General features: G+C 42.1%; 1 protein-coding gene across 6 annotated transcripts in view; it reads right to left on the bottom strand.

The window, feature by feature from the left end:
* Window positions 1–15,452, bottom strand: part of LOC129730320 (prolyl endopeptidase FAP) — a 343,985-nt gene that overhangs the window by 161,359 nt on the left and 167,174 nt on the right. The window lies entirely within an intron of this gene.

Raw genomic sequence — 15,452 nt, 5'->3', positions numbered from 1 at the left:
TCCTCGCAGTGAATGCATATCGTAGCGTCTGATGTAATTTTTAAAAATAGGACTCATGACTGAGCGACGCTTTTAATTATCGACTGCACTGCCTGCCGCCTGTGTTCTAGTTGATGCTATTATTTGAACAATAGCGTCCTTTTTATTACAGCCAGTAAAACTATGTAGGTAAAGGTTCGAAAACTAGATGTACAGTATTTCAAATACAGTGAATGTTGTTGGGCAGTAACTTGTATTTGAATGAAACAAAATATCGAATAGTATCTTTTATCAAGCATTTCATTTCGTTTCTGCTATGTTTTGAATATTGAGTTAAGATATATGGTAAATAAAACTATTGAAAAATTTGTGATTTTGTTTAGGCGTCATATATTTTTGATTGCATGAAAATGTTTGATTTTGTGCAATAAGGGCATCGGACTTCTTTGCAAGTTTCCTACCGTAAACTTATGCTTAACTGCTGCTACAGTAGTCCGATACCCTTATCGTCCTTGCGGAAAGTTCTTATGCTGCTGTTTCACTTAGAGCCGCAACGTGATTTGATTAGGACTGTCGTTTCAAAGACGGGGATTTCGTTGGTGACGACCGTCCACTTGAAGGCAGGGATGAAACCTTCAAAGACGCAGGATTAGAAACGCATTATTTGACGAGGTTCGGTGCTAAACGACAGAAGAGCTTGCTCAAGTACTATGAGTTATCGTTCAAGCTAATCCTAAACGATTGCGGACGGCAAGACGGATTCAGAAGTAAAAAAACTAGAATTCCTTGAGATTTGATCCCCGGGGTAATTAAATGCCGTAGTAAAAAAAAACTTTTGAAAACTGCCCAGTCATGCTTCCTCGCTAGCGGCTCAGTCGAATATTTACACTAGGTGACGAAGTGTATTTGGCCGGTACCTTCTATTCAAGTTATCGAAACGAAATTATCAGGAAAGGAAAATGGCCACAAACGAATTGAGGCGCGTGATAGTGATTTTACAGCACGACAATGCTTGGCTCCATTTGGCCAAATGCGTTCAAATATACATGGAAACGCTCTAGTGATAATTTCTACACTATCCACTAAATTTCCAAAATATTGCGCTGTCCGATGATTATTTTTTCCGTTTTATGCTTCATGGTTATGGTGTAAACTAGGTTATGAATTTACCAACTTACTTTTTGGAGTTTGGAGTATTACTGACTTTAAATCTACAATCCATGGTTAACGAAATACGAATTTTTGAATGTATAAGGATATCGGAAATCACAATCAAAAATTCAAGATAGATAAGATTTATTCATTCAGGACATCTATTGGGTCGAAAAGCTTTTCATTAACACTGGGCTCAACCAAAGAAAATTCGACTTTTTTTAGCTAGCAGCTGCCGACGGCCAAGCCAGCTAATAAGTAAAATCTTCCGCAAAATAAATTAAAACGACAAAATAACAACCTTTTTCTTCTGGGTTCTCTATTTTGAACATTCTGTCCCGGTAGATATTATTGAATTAGCTTGAGCAAGACTGTTTACATTATTTTCCACGTCCACTAACCTTTTTCAATAATCTTCCCGAGCCTTTTTTATGATTAACACACAAATGCCATCTTGTTTCAATTAAATTTTTTTGTTTTCATTAAATTGGTGCTAAAAGGAACTCGATTCTAGGAATAGTTCCATTAAAACAGATTTTTATCAATAAAAAAACGTTAGCTTTGCTGAACTTTCTATGAAAACTTCTATTTTAGCTTCGTTATCAACTACACCCGTGTTGAATGAAGAAAGCAAGCAAATCTGTATCATTCATCCATCCACTAGACATTTCAAGGAAAAGAAATTCCTGCCGGTCGCATCGTAAACTGATAATGTCGTTAGTATCGATCGAGTTGCTTAGTCGCATCCATTATGTTCAAGCTTGGTGCGGGTCGATTTCACAAAGTGCATTGCGATAGCAAAGCCGTGCATGTTGAATTATTTTAACCGGAGGAACTGTGTATCGTCATCCGTGACGGCTTACAGTCGTTAGCCGCAAACATAGTTGAATCCTAACAAGTGTGCGAAACTGACAGTGTGCAATAGATTTGTAGGTTCGATATTTTACAACAATGCATCGTAAAATCGATATTCCAAGTGGTGGTTCGCAGCGCGTGTCTGACGGAAGCATATAGATAATGAATGAAAACTGGTATTTATTATTTAAGAAGATTAATCTCACCCTCAGCTAAGACAGGAGAGACATACGTGGGTGTACAAGGCTGCAACGATTGGAATCACAGTGGAATATTTCTACTGGTGTATAATACATCTCTCACATAGCTGTTGACCCTTTGCCCAGCTCTGATTGATACGGTAAGGTTCTTGTGAAAAAATCCTACCTTTACCTGAGCGCGATAATCAATAACAACCGGAGTGGCATTGCATGAGATGAGCCTAATGGAGCAGCATTTTTCTGTTGGCCGTGAGAAAAGGGCATTTGCTATCGATTTGAACTGTTCGCTCGAAACAAGGAGCAGAAACGTTTTCTGGATTTTTTGATTCGCTAGTTGTTTCACAGTGGGAGATTTTAATCGAATTTCCGGCGCAGCAGCAAAAAAGAATTTGGGACGTGATCTGAAAACTGTTTTTTTATTTGCTCATGATAGGTGCCTTTTCCAAATCACCTTGGCCAAATAAACCAACTTCGTATACAACTGCAAAGAAAGTCATTTTCTGCGATGAAAATTAGGCTAAAGTTCTTTGTGCTGAATTATATCAAAATTTGGAATTATATTCTGAGCAGATTATTGGAATTAAGGTAACCTTTTGCAGATTTTATAAGAAAGAAGCTTTTTAAAAAACGAGCTTTAGGACTGATACTATTTATATTTTTTTCGACTTTTCTACCTTATACTTTATACAGAATTTTTCGGAAGGACAAAACTATTATCACCAACTTCGCTGAAGATTTTACACCGATCAAACAAACCATTTTGGCTTAAATTTTTTCTATCATCAACACCATTGTTACATAAGCCCTTTTACTAATTGGACGCAATTAGAAGAATGTTACAGCAAAATAAAAAATAGTCGATTAAAATCGTTGCCCTATGTTGCCTGGAAATGTTCAAGTTGATTAAAAATAACATTAGTTACTAGAATGAGAAAAATCGAGTAACTTCAAAAATGATCCTATACACGCAATCAAATGTTTATCTCAAACTGATATTGCGATGAAAATAACAGGAACCTTCTACGCTATATCTACGATTTTAATCCTTCTTGAACAATACACCGCTCTTGGTGACAGCAACTGTATTTAAAATTCAATTACGCTCAATCGAAAGCCAATCAAACACATGCCAGTCCAATATGACCTCGCAACGCATAGTGGTATCTAATTTTTTAGCAGCGTTGCAGAGCGAGCGAGAAGTAAAACCTTTCTCCTCCTTTCTGCTTGAGAATGAGACATATGCAACGCTTATCAAGTCACACGCTTCGTATATACTCTTTATTTTTCATGCACCCCGGAGTAGCTGCTGCTGCTGCTTCACCGGCGCGCAAAAGCTCTTTTGTCTAGCAACTCAGCGACTATGAAAGAGTACGCGAGTTCCTGCTTGCGAGTAGGAGTACTAGACTAAAATAGCTCGACTAGGCGGAGTGCTTGAACAACGGTGCTCAAAAACGAAAATGTCATCTACCCAGTTTTGGTTCGTGCATCGACCGCCGATCACATTGCTTTGGTAAGCTTTGCAATCTAATGCAAAACCAGCCGAAGTATACCGCTGCTGGAGTAGTCCAATAGCCCAATCGAAATAATTTTTTTGCCCCTTCGCAACCATCGCAATATTTCTTGAAACAATTGTCTTCGGCTGGTTGTAGGAGAGTAGGCGCGAGTGTGTGCATATGATCTCGGGAACGAATGCGAACAACGACGATAGCGAGAAAGAACTAGAAATAGCTTGAATGGAAAATACTTGAGTGTTTGAAATCGGTAGCAACGTGGACCTCACTTGAGGTGTTGCATGCTGTTTATGAGTTAGACTAAGAGTTGTTTTCAGTCTCACATTTTAGGGAAATGGTAGCTTCAGCAAAGTTTGAGAGCGTGAAAGACTTTGCAGAAGACACTTCTCTTGGTTTGAGATATACCGTTTCGCATCAGTCTAGCTCTTTAAATTCGATTTTTTTGACGTAGAACTACGTGTCTCAGAAAGTTCGGTTACATAGGTGTGAAATATGAAAAACTAAATACGGAAAAGGGGAAATCTATGTTCAATTTTAAATGCTTATATCGGTTAGTTTTGAATGGATTTACTTCGTTTGTTCAACAATCGATTGAAAAATCATATATGCATCCGCTCAAATATCAATCATTTCACTTGTGGATAGCCACTAGCAGCGGGTAGCAGTTATAGTGGCAGTGGATAGCAGCTATAGTGGCAGCGAATAGCAGCTATAGTGGCAGCGGACAGCAACAGCGGCAGCGGGTAGAAGCAGCGGTAGTAGTAGTTAGTGGCACGGAGTCAGCGGCGATTTTTTCTCTAGTAAAAAAGCTGTGTTTGTGCTGTAGCGGCAGTATCAGTGATAGGTGCATAGGCCAGTACCCCCTCCAGTGAGGAACTCTGCGTTTTTTTGGTAACACACAAACGTTTTTGGGATGCTGGCAATCCTGTCGGCCGTCAAATTTTCAGTGTGAATACAGCTTTACACTATGTTATCAGAAGAGAGCCTTATTCCTTCTGTCGGGGATAGCACAGAGATTCGATCAGCATCATGTCCCATATTAAATTGAACAGCCAATTGTCCTTTTGGCGACATATAAATACTTGATTGTAAAGTTAACATAGTTGATATTTTCTCGTTCAATCATTACACTTTATTCAAAATGTTGGAACGCGCTGGCGAAAATGGTTGTAAATTCGACACCATCTTCATGTCTCAGCACGAGCTGAATTTTCTTTCAGCAATATGCAACACCCAAGCAACGTAATAAAATGTTGTCTCAATCATGCAAACACTGTGTTATTGCAAATGATCTAGCCTTGTTAAAAGGCAGATTTCAATTGACCTGATTGCGAGCTTAGCACTCTCTTTCCCTAGCACTATAAATTCTAGTTAACCGGGAATGTGCCTGCTTCTGCTCAAGTTTACTAGTTGATGGCCACTAGGACGGTCCTATCTAATGTCGTATTCGTTTTTGCTGTGTAGTTAACAACTTGAGTTTCAGAACGACCGTAAATCGACCCCACCATTTTGAATCTTCTCATTGTCACCACATTAAAGATAGTAGTTCTAAGTCAACCTTGCGTTCGTGGCTCTGCACACAACCCTTCTGTTTTTAGAATTTAGAAAGCAACAATGTCAGCATATATTTGTATATTTTCGAAACACACAACTTTGTGAAAAACACAAAAAAGATAGCTTCACAGAGACTGCATTGTTGCCAAAAAAATGGGCTCAAAATCGTAACTTTCTTTATTTGCTCTCTAAACACTGGTTTTATTGGCACACAATTTTCAGAAGATATTTGTATAAAAAAGCTTTGAAGAACGACAATGAGTTTTAGTTCGAAACTCCACCGCTGGTTGCGCTGCAAAATCTAAATCCTCTGTCTTGCGCTCTAGAGAAATGATGAGTTCAGCAAAGTTGTAATTAATGATGTCACAAATGGCTTTTATGAAGACACCTTTTCTTCGAATTTTTCTTGTTTTGGAAATATAACGTTTTAAATCCGACTATAGTTCTTAAATTAGATTTTTTTTTAAACTAGCTGATCCGGCAAACGTCATCCCGCCCACTTTTGTGTTTAATCAAATAATATTAATATTTAACATTCCAAATTCATTAATTCCTTGCTATTTGTGTATAGTCTTCAAATACACGACAAGTCGGCTATAGGATATTATCCAGGACGAAGAATAAATCGTTTGAAATGATTGGTTTTATCAGAATGACAACATCCTCGACTTTTGGCATCTGTACATCACCTCTATTCTGAAAATATCCACATTGGGTGGTATTCGGTCATTTTCAGCAGTTTTTCAGAAACCGGAAGTCGCCATCTTGGGTTTCAAAATGGCATTTGGAGACAATTTCTGGGCTCTGAACGTCATTCTGGTTCAAAAAAACCCATATTGGGTGTTATTTGCTTATTTTTGACTGTTTTCCAGAAACCGGAAATCGCCATCTTAGAATTCAAAATGCCGTCTGTAGTCGATTTTAGCTCCTGTGTATCAATCAGCCATTTTTGAAATCAGCCATTTTTGGCTGTTATTCCAGAAACCGGATATCGCCATCTTACAATTCAAAATGTTGTTTGAGGTCGATCTGTGGCTTCATTACGATTTCGGAAATACTCATATGTCAATTTCCGCTGTTCTCAGGGACCGGAAATCGCCATCTTGGATCTCAAAATGGTATTTGGAGATATTTTCTAGCTTCTCGGCGTCATTCTTGTGCCGGACACACCCATATTAGAGACCGGAAGATTCTATCGTAAATGTAAAATGGCGTCTGGAGTCAAGTTTTGGTTCCTGTGCATCGACCCGAGCTTTTAGGCTGTTAGGGAAACCTGGTTGAAATATCTGTTTAATTTGTATGGGAGACCTCCCTCCCCTTCCAGAGTACGGAGGAGTGTCAAACCACCATAGCAATTTGTGTTTGATTTGTATAAGAGCCCTCCTGTCCAGAATTGGGAGGGGTATCAAACCATCATGAAAATATTTTTTGCTCCCAAAAACCTTCACATGCCAAATTTGGTTCCATTAACTTGATCAGTTCTTGAGTTGTGAGGAAATTTGAGTTTCATTTGTATGAGCCCTCTCTTCCAAAAGAGGGAGTCAAACCACCATGAAAATTTTTCTTGCCCTCAAAAACCTTAACATATCAAGTTTGGTTCCATTTATTTGATTATCTCCAGAAAAAGGAAGGGGTGTCAAAACATTATGGACAGATTTGTTACCCCTAAAAACATTCACATGCCAAATTTGGTTGTATTTGCTTGATTGGTTCTCGAGCTGTGCGGAATTTGTTTGTCATTTGTATGGAACCCCTCCCTTACAGAAGATGGATGGTATTAAACCATTGTGGACATATTTGATACCCTTAAGGGCATCAACCTGCCAAATTCGGTTCCATTTACTTGGTTAGTTCTCAAGATGTGCAGAAATTTGTGTTTCATTTGTATGGAGCTCCTCCATTCCAGAAGAGGAAGGGGTGTCAAAACATTATGAACACATTTATTACCCCCGAAAACCAAACATGCCAAATTTGGTTCTATTTACTTGGTTAGTTCTCGAGAAGTGAAGAAATTTGTGTTTCATTTGTATGGGGTTCTTTCCTTCCAGAAGAGGGAGGGGTATCGAACAATTTTGGTAACCTTAACCGGCCCCTAAAACCCCTATATACAAAATTTCACGTCGATCGGTGCAGTAGTTTAAGAGCGTATATGGATCAGACAGACAGACTGGATTGCATTTTTATATATTTAGATATCTAAAAAACTGTAACAGTTAGAAAGCAACAATGCTCAGCATTTATTTGTATATCATCGAAACACACAACTTTGTAGGAGACGCAAAAAAGATAGCTTTTACGCAAATTGATTTATTGCCAAAAAAAAAAAATATAAATATACACCTATTCTTTTAAATGCACTCAGACAATGAAGATGCTGGAAGTCACAAACGTTTCAATCAATTTCAATTTCGTAAAGCGTATGTCAATAAAACCAGTATTTGGAGAGTGAAACATCGATCGTTCGACTGGTTTCCACTGAAGTTTTCGACAAGAAAATAAGGTTCTCTTTTTTCTGATTTGCAATTTATTAAGGTTGGGGGAGGGTTGATGAATACATGTGCCATTGGCTTAGATGAAGAAAAAAAAGTGCCATTGGTATTAGGGCATCTTCAGCGGTGGTCTATTTTTGGAACAACTTTATACTAGATTTACACCAGCGAAACCTGAATAGAACCAGCTAATATAGACAAACTTTTCGTTCTCCGCACCGGTGTTGTATATCTTGTTGTTTTAAAACCGCTGACATCTGTCACACTGTCAACAATTCAGTTTATGAGACTTGTTATAATGAAATATTTACCAACTTCAATATTTAACAAACGGAAATTCGATAATTTTTACGCACAATAAACGATTACTTTGGCAAGACACTTTATATCCACAAAACTTTATATATTTGACGGTTTGACCCGAGCGTCAGAGACATTTTTCAGGATGGATTGGTATGATCGAAAAATTTCTGCTACAAGTAGGGCTTCGGAGGATAGCGAAAAATATTTGATCGCGTAGATGTTCATCTTCCGTTTTCGTCTCATCAATCTTCCAGAATCTCACAGTTCTTAAAACTTGGGTTAGGTTTTCAGGATATTGGAACAAGCCTGCATTTTGAACGTTTTCAGTTCTTCGAGGAAAATTTTTTAGCCTCTTGAGGTCTCCTCTATTCCCACTACAATTAAGGGGATTAACGAATAGCCAACCACTGTTGCCAACTGTACAGATTTATCTGGAAATGTACAGATTTTCTCGGTTTTTTTCGGAACAGATTCTGTACCGTACAGTTTACAGATTTCTAGAAAAAGTACAGATAAGTACAGATTTTTTAAATGGTTAGAAAAGATCAGAAAAAAACTTTTCGACCGATTCTGCAACGATACAATGAATGCGATCTTGCAATCCACGCACTTCGAATTTACTGACAAATCTTGGTAATTTGCTGCCGAGAATGGCACCACTCGGTTAAAAAACGGTAGCTGTTACATTTTTTCGTAAATCTCGATTTAACCAAACTGAAATGTTGACACAAAATATCCGAAATATCGGTAGTGCTGCTGAATTAAGGGTTTCGTTGTTTTTTGGCCGAATGTTCAGGAGATTGAACCTCAATGGCTCGGTAATATGCATTACCGAGGCGAGTCCCATTCTTAAGTGTGCAAAAGTTTGATTGACAATCGAGCTAGTAGTTTGGAATTATTATTAACTGAGTCAACGCAGTCACAGTTTTCTGTAAACAATTCGCGTTGAAGCTGTTTTTTTTCAAAAATATAGAAAATAAAATCTTTGCGCCAGTGGTACAGATTTTGGTACAGGTTTTTCTCGGAAATAGTACAGATGAAAAAGATTTTTGCAGCTCCCAGTACAGATGAATATGTGACATCACTGTAGCCAACATATTTGTCATCCTGGTGGCTGATGGTTGCAAACCAAGTAGTTGAACCTACGGTTCTGGTCTTCCATAATTCCCCCTTCTGCTGGTCGACTTCCTTGAAGCCAAAAACGACAAACCTGTTCATTTTTTTCTTCAGAAAAGCCACAAAAACGAATTGTGAATTGTCATGCAAAATCTTTGTTTTGTTTATTCCCCCAACACTCACAAAACGCTTATATGGAAATAGCTAAAAATGAGGTATTAAATTAAAATATGACATTTTACCCACCTATTGGTAGCGTACAAAGGGTTTTAGAACGATCTATTTCTTGTTCCAAAAAGTGACAAAAATAGACCAAAACGTATACCAGTTTCAAATTTTTTCAATTTAGATCTGGTATAAAACAAAATTTACACCACCGGTGCAGCATTGAATTTGAGTTTGTTCCAAAAAAAAAATAGAACAAAACAACGATTTGGACCACCGCTGAAGATGCCCTTAGATTTCAATTTATTTGAATATATATGCATTTCAGTATAATTGAAAGTACATTTCTCATTTTCGAGAGCAGATTTTAGACTCTAGCCGCTCTAAGAGTGAAACAAAATCATTAGAAAAAAAAACAACGTCAAATTCAGTTTTTTACATGAATAATAATTATTGCTGACAAAAAATGGACTATTCACGAGTATCTGCGATGCATATTATCAACGTTTAATAGACCTGGACACAGTCTAGTATTAAAAGCAGGCTTGTAAACAGTCAACGTTTTCGTTTAGCGTCACAGTATGGTATCACTCGTATAGAGCGACCGTCGGTTCTCGCACATAAAAATGGTTATTTGACATTCACGCATCGAAGATATGCGCAATATCGTTCGTTTGCCGACGTTATTATGTTTTTGCCTTTCTCCTAGAAAGGTATAGCAATCACTGGAAAAACCGAAGGTATAAAAGTGGTCCCAATGGCCGAATGTCATATACCACTCGACTACTTTCGACGAACTGAGCATTTTCTGTATGTATGTATGTGTGTATGTGTGTGTGTGTGTATGTGTGTGTGTGTGTGTGTGTGTGTGTGTGTGTGTGTATGTGCAACTTTTTTTTCTCACTCACTTTTCTCAGAGATGGCTGGACCGTTTTTCATAAAATTAAATGCAAATGAAAGGTCTAGTTGCGCCATAGGTTGCTATTGAATTTCATTGTAATCGGATTTTTAGTTTAGATGTTATGTATCAAAATGTAAAAATCACGAAACATCAATATCTCAGAAACCGCACAACCGATTTCAATTAGGGATTTAGGGAGTTAGGGATACCTTCCGGTCCCGGTGCCTTGCTCACCTTTAGGGATTTGGCGATCACGATGAGTTCCTCATTCGTAACCCTTGCCTCCTCCCCTGCCTCGACACGGCTGTCGTCGCTCACGGATTGGATGCTCGGCAGGTTGGCCGACCATCTCTGGTCTATGTCTGAGATACTGGAACGTCGGACGTGAGACTCGACCGCCGGAGGCCAAGGACTTGGCTCGTGGCGTGGAAAGAGTCCCTCGATGATACGCTCCAGCATCGCTGGTGATCGCTCTGCAGGCGCCAGCGCACCTTTAGTCTTGGCCATTACGATCCTGTAGGCGTCACCCCACGGATTTGTATTGGCACTCGCACATAGCCTATCGAAGCAGGCCCTCTTGCTGGCCTTTATCGCACTCTTTAGCATCGATCTTACCGAACTGAATGCTGCGCGGCGCTCTGTCCTCTCTTTTTCGTTTCGCGCACGCTGCATCCTCCGTTTTGCACGGAGGCACGCACTGCGAAGGTCGGCTATCGTGTCCGTCCACCAGTAAACCGGTGGCTTTCCATTCCTAGGTTGGCGAGTCCTAGGCATGGTGGCGTCGCACGCCCGCGATAGCATAGCAACTAGTTGGTCAGCAGTCGGGCGGAGCCGGCATCAAAGTGCGATGTCTTCCACCCGCGAACGGTCGGAGTGTTGGCTCTACCCGTCGCTTGCCGCCTCTCGTTGTTGTCTACACTATAACAGACCGCCTGGTGGTCGCTATTAGTGTAGCCATCGTCTACCCTCCAGTTCTTGATCAGTCCTGGGCTGGAGAACGTCACGTCGATGATCGACTCCGCACCATTTCTGCTAAATGTACTTTTGTTCCCAACGTTGGCCAGATCTAGGTTGAGCTTTGCAAAAGCCCCCAACAGGATCTGGCCCCTCTGGTTCGTGAAGCGACTTCCCCACTCAACAGCCCAAGCGTTGAAGTCGCCCGCCACCACCAACGGCGTTAGGCCCGTTAGCTCCATGGATAGGAGGTCGACCATCTGGGTGAACCTTTCGGTAGACCAACGTGGCGGAGCATAGCAACTGCAGTAGAACACTCCGTTCACCTTAGCAACTACGTACCCTTCTTCTGAGGTTGAGACAACCTCCTGAACCGGGAACTTGCTCGTCGTACATATGGCCGCCAAACTGGACTTATCCGCAACCCAGTTACCGTTTCCGGGAGAGATGCGGTAGGGATCCGATATGACGGCGATGTCCGACAACGACTCAGTGGCTGCTTGGTGTAGCAGCTGCTGAGCCGCGAAGCAATGGTTCAGGTTCGGTTGCGTCACCCTTACGCCCGTGGTTTCGCAGCCGGCTTACCGGCTGGGCACCTGGGGCCTCCCATAAAGTGTTTGGCGTCCCGTTTCCCGGAACATACCATGCACTTGGGAGACTCCCCACAGTCCTTTGCTTTATGGCCTGCACCTCCACCTCGCCTGCACAGCTGGCTCCTATCGGGCCCCTTGCAGGTCCAGGACTTATGTCCGCCCTCGAAGCACCGGAAGCAAATGTCTGGTTGCTGTAGTATGCCCAGAAGACCTACAGACCAGCCGACCTTCAACTTGCCCTCTTTCAGGGCCAGGTTAGCGTCCGCCGACGGTAGTCGGAAGGTAGCTATCTGGGTCCCCGCCGGACCTTTGCGGAGGCGGATTGACTCCTTAGCCACCTCACCCCGCACTTCGCTTTTAGGGCTTGTGCAATGTCGCACCCCTCAGTGATTTCGTCCAGGCTTTTAAGCTGGAGAGTCACTTCTGAGGTGAGTGCCCGCACTTGCACCTCCTTCCCTAGGACCTTTTCAGCTACCGTTTTGTAGGTAGCCCCCTTGTTCTTGGCGTCCTTCCGGAGCTCAAGTATCATCTCGCCAGTGCGAGATCGGCGGATACTCCGCACATCCGCCCCCAGATCCTTGGGCTGGGTTTCCCCCTCATCTTCTTCAGGACTTCTGAGTACTTCGACCCATCCGTCTTGAGTATGAGGGCATCACCCCTACTCCGCGCCTTTTTGACCTTTTTTGGTCCTCTGGCCGCTCCGCCATTATGTCTCGTCGCACTTTCCCGACGCTTCCTACCCTCTACGGTAGTCCAAGGGTTGCCCGTAGCCTCCATCTGTGCCTTTTCCGCGGTGGACCTTGAACCGGTTGGCGTGTGTTCCCGTGGGAGTAGCACGACCAATCGTTTCTTGGTGTTCCCGGGGGCCGTTTCCCCCGGGGACTGCCTCGTTCGCTTAGCGACCTGCCCCGTGGAGCAGACCGCCGCGAACGAGGGGGCGTCTGTCTGCACCTCTTTAGATGCAGTCGCCCTCCCGGTCCTGGCCGCTTTCTCGGCCGCCTTCACCCGAGCTACGAGTTCTTCGTGCTTCTTTCTGGCTTCATCAATGGTGCTTCGAAGCAGGAGGAGGCTCTGCTTCAGGTCGCCAGCGATGTTTCGCCTGTTCGCCAAGAACTGGATTATGGCATCGAGTTGTTCAGACAGCGCCGCCACTCTTGACCGCGTGTCCATACACCTTTCGACGTCCTTGACTAGCAAGGGACCGTCTACCGAGATGTCTGTTGTGGACACCGACGGATTCGCCGTTTTTACACCTCCAGACTTCGCCGCATCCGTCTCCGCCTTCTTCTGCGGAGACCGCTGGATGCCACCTCTTGCGAAGGGATTTTGTAATGTGTTTGTGTGTGGGTGTGTACGTGTGTATGTGCACCTTTATTTCGCATTCACTTTTCTCGGAGATGGTCTGACCGCTTCTTTCTATCTTGGTGTCAGATTAAGGGTCTATTTGCCGCTTAGGTGTAGCAATCATGTTGGTGAATTAAATTTGCATAATTATCCTTCGTCAATTTTCGAATTTATTGCTGATCTACTATAAAGATCTTGGTTAGTTGGCTAACCAGGCGCAATTACACCTTGCGTACGAGTTAGCCGTTTGAATATTTGCTCTTCCCTTAGCCTCTCATTCGCGGTGACGCAACCCAAAATCTCAAGCACGAATCTGCGATTTACTTGCTTGTTCTTATTGGTAAAATCCCAGCCAGCGCAGGTCATTAAACTCGGGAAATGAAATGGTTAGATGCATGAATCTAATGGGAAAGGGAGATGTAAACTCGGGTTGGAATTTGCCGTGGAAGTTCGTTGCAAAATTTCCGGTTTCAAACTCAAAATCTCGTTTGATCTGAGGAGCAAACCAATCTCGCTTCGATCAGATATAACTGAGCAGCGACCGATATCAGAGTGCGTGTTTTATGTTTGTTCCGCGATTTTCGAAGGTTTGTGTTAGAGTGAGACTAGCTTTAGATTAGTTAGTTATGTTAAATGTTGTTTCGTTATTAGGGTTAGCGCAGTTAGGAGAAGACTATTTGGTGGAGACTTTGCGAGCAAGTGTGGTGGAAAAATAAGGTAACGCATAATTGGGTTTGGCTAATATTTTTGGCTAACGGCGTCGAACAGCCGTTCGACGGCTTTTATTGTTAGATTCGAAAGCGCCTGGCGAAGCTACATCCGCACCGCCAGCAAAGCCATCCATCCTCCTACCACGCATTTTGGATATACTGCTCGCTAGGGTGCGAACCAGCCTCCGTACTGATTGGGCCGCCGATCGGACAGATCGGCTATTACAGCTTTCGCCGTCGACCGCCTGGTTGCGTTCCGATCCAGCCGCTGATCGGACCGATCGGCATTTGCAGCTTCAACAATTGATCGCCGCCATTGTTGACGCCGCCGTGATCGGGGCCTGAATGGCATATTGATGGTGATAAGCCGTTTGATGATTGCCGTATGGAATTAAGAAGGTCAGGTAGCCATTGACGAGTGAGTACGCTAGCTATAAAAATCCCTGCGCAGGTTGATATAAATCAAGTTTAGCCAAGACCCCCACCCTTCAGATAGCTTTATGGCGTAGCCATTAAATTCTCCACCCACGCACACTATAGTGTAATCCGTTAGTTTAGGTGGCCAAAATTAGTAGTTAGAAATGTTGTAAATATATCTATAAAATTAATATAGTGCGTTTCACTGTTGTGAAGTGATGTTTAAGGTGATTTAAGTGATCTAAGGTGTCTCACGTCTCGCGTTCGTTTTATTTAGTATTGGTTGGTGTTACTCCAAGTGGACTGCTTGGGAATACAGTCTCCGCACTCTGGTTTCGCTAAACTGGGCAGCAATCTGATTGTTCAGAATTGGTCCAGTGAGGAGAATCACGAGTCCGGTGTTCTGAGGCTTTAGGATTATTGTCGCGAAATTCTACGGTATAATTCACTTGAGGATTGTATTAGCGTTCGAGACGGAGTACCTTAGGTTAGTGCATCTGCCTTTTCGTTTCCCCCAGTTCATTCTCCTGACCCGCCCTGAGGCGGAGTTTCTGGCCGGGCAAGCCAAGACAGGCAAGTGGTCCTCTTTGAGGTGGCGCTTAAGCCACTTGCTTGAAGATACGGGGAGCGGAACTGCGGATTTGAGAGTGTTGGCTTTCAGGCCCGCTACATAGGTTGCTATTAAATTTTATTGTAATCAAACTTTTAGTTTTGGCGCTGCGTCAGAATGTGAAAAACGCTCTTATATCTCAGAAGCTATGAACATAGTTGAATTCAAATAAATGGGCTTTCAAACCCTTAAACAATGAATTTCATAATGTTTAAACATGTGGTTTGAAAGTTATAGAAAGAAAAGAAACCCGCAGACTGTTTATAACTATAGCTACGATCAAAATATGTGGCCTCAACATCATTTAAATTTAATATTGTACTATTTCAATGTTTGCGGCCTTGCTCGGGATTGAAGTTGAAATTAAACGTCATTTCTATCATTTCAGTTTTTGCCTTTCTCCTAGAAAGGTATAGCAATCACTGCAAAAACTAAAGGTATATAAGTGCTCAAAAGGGCCGAATGTCGTATACGCAGTGTTATGAAAATGACTGCAAGACAATGACAGCAAATTTTCAACTGATCCGGCTCTCATTGTATTGCACAGCTCTCACTGCTCCCCACACGTTCGGTGAATAGTTCGACAGCAACTGACGACA

The sequence above is a fragment of the Wyeomyia smithii genome, chromosome 3, assembly GCF_029784165.1.
Source record: "Wyeomyia smithii strain HCP4-BCI-WySm-NY-G18 chromosome 3, ASM2978416v1, whole genome shotgun sequence".
Taxonomy (NCBI): domain Eukaryota; kingdom Metazoa; phylum Arthropoda; class Insecta; order Diptera; family Culicidae; genus Wyeomyia; species Wyeomyia smithii.
This window is presented reverse-complemented; position numbering and strand designations above follow the sequence as displayed.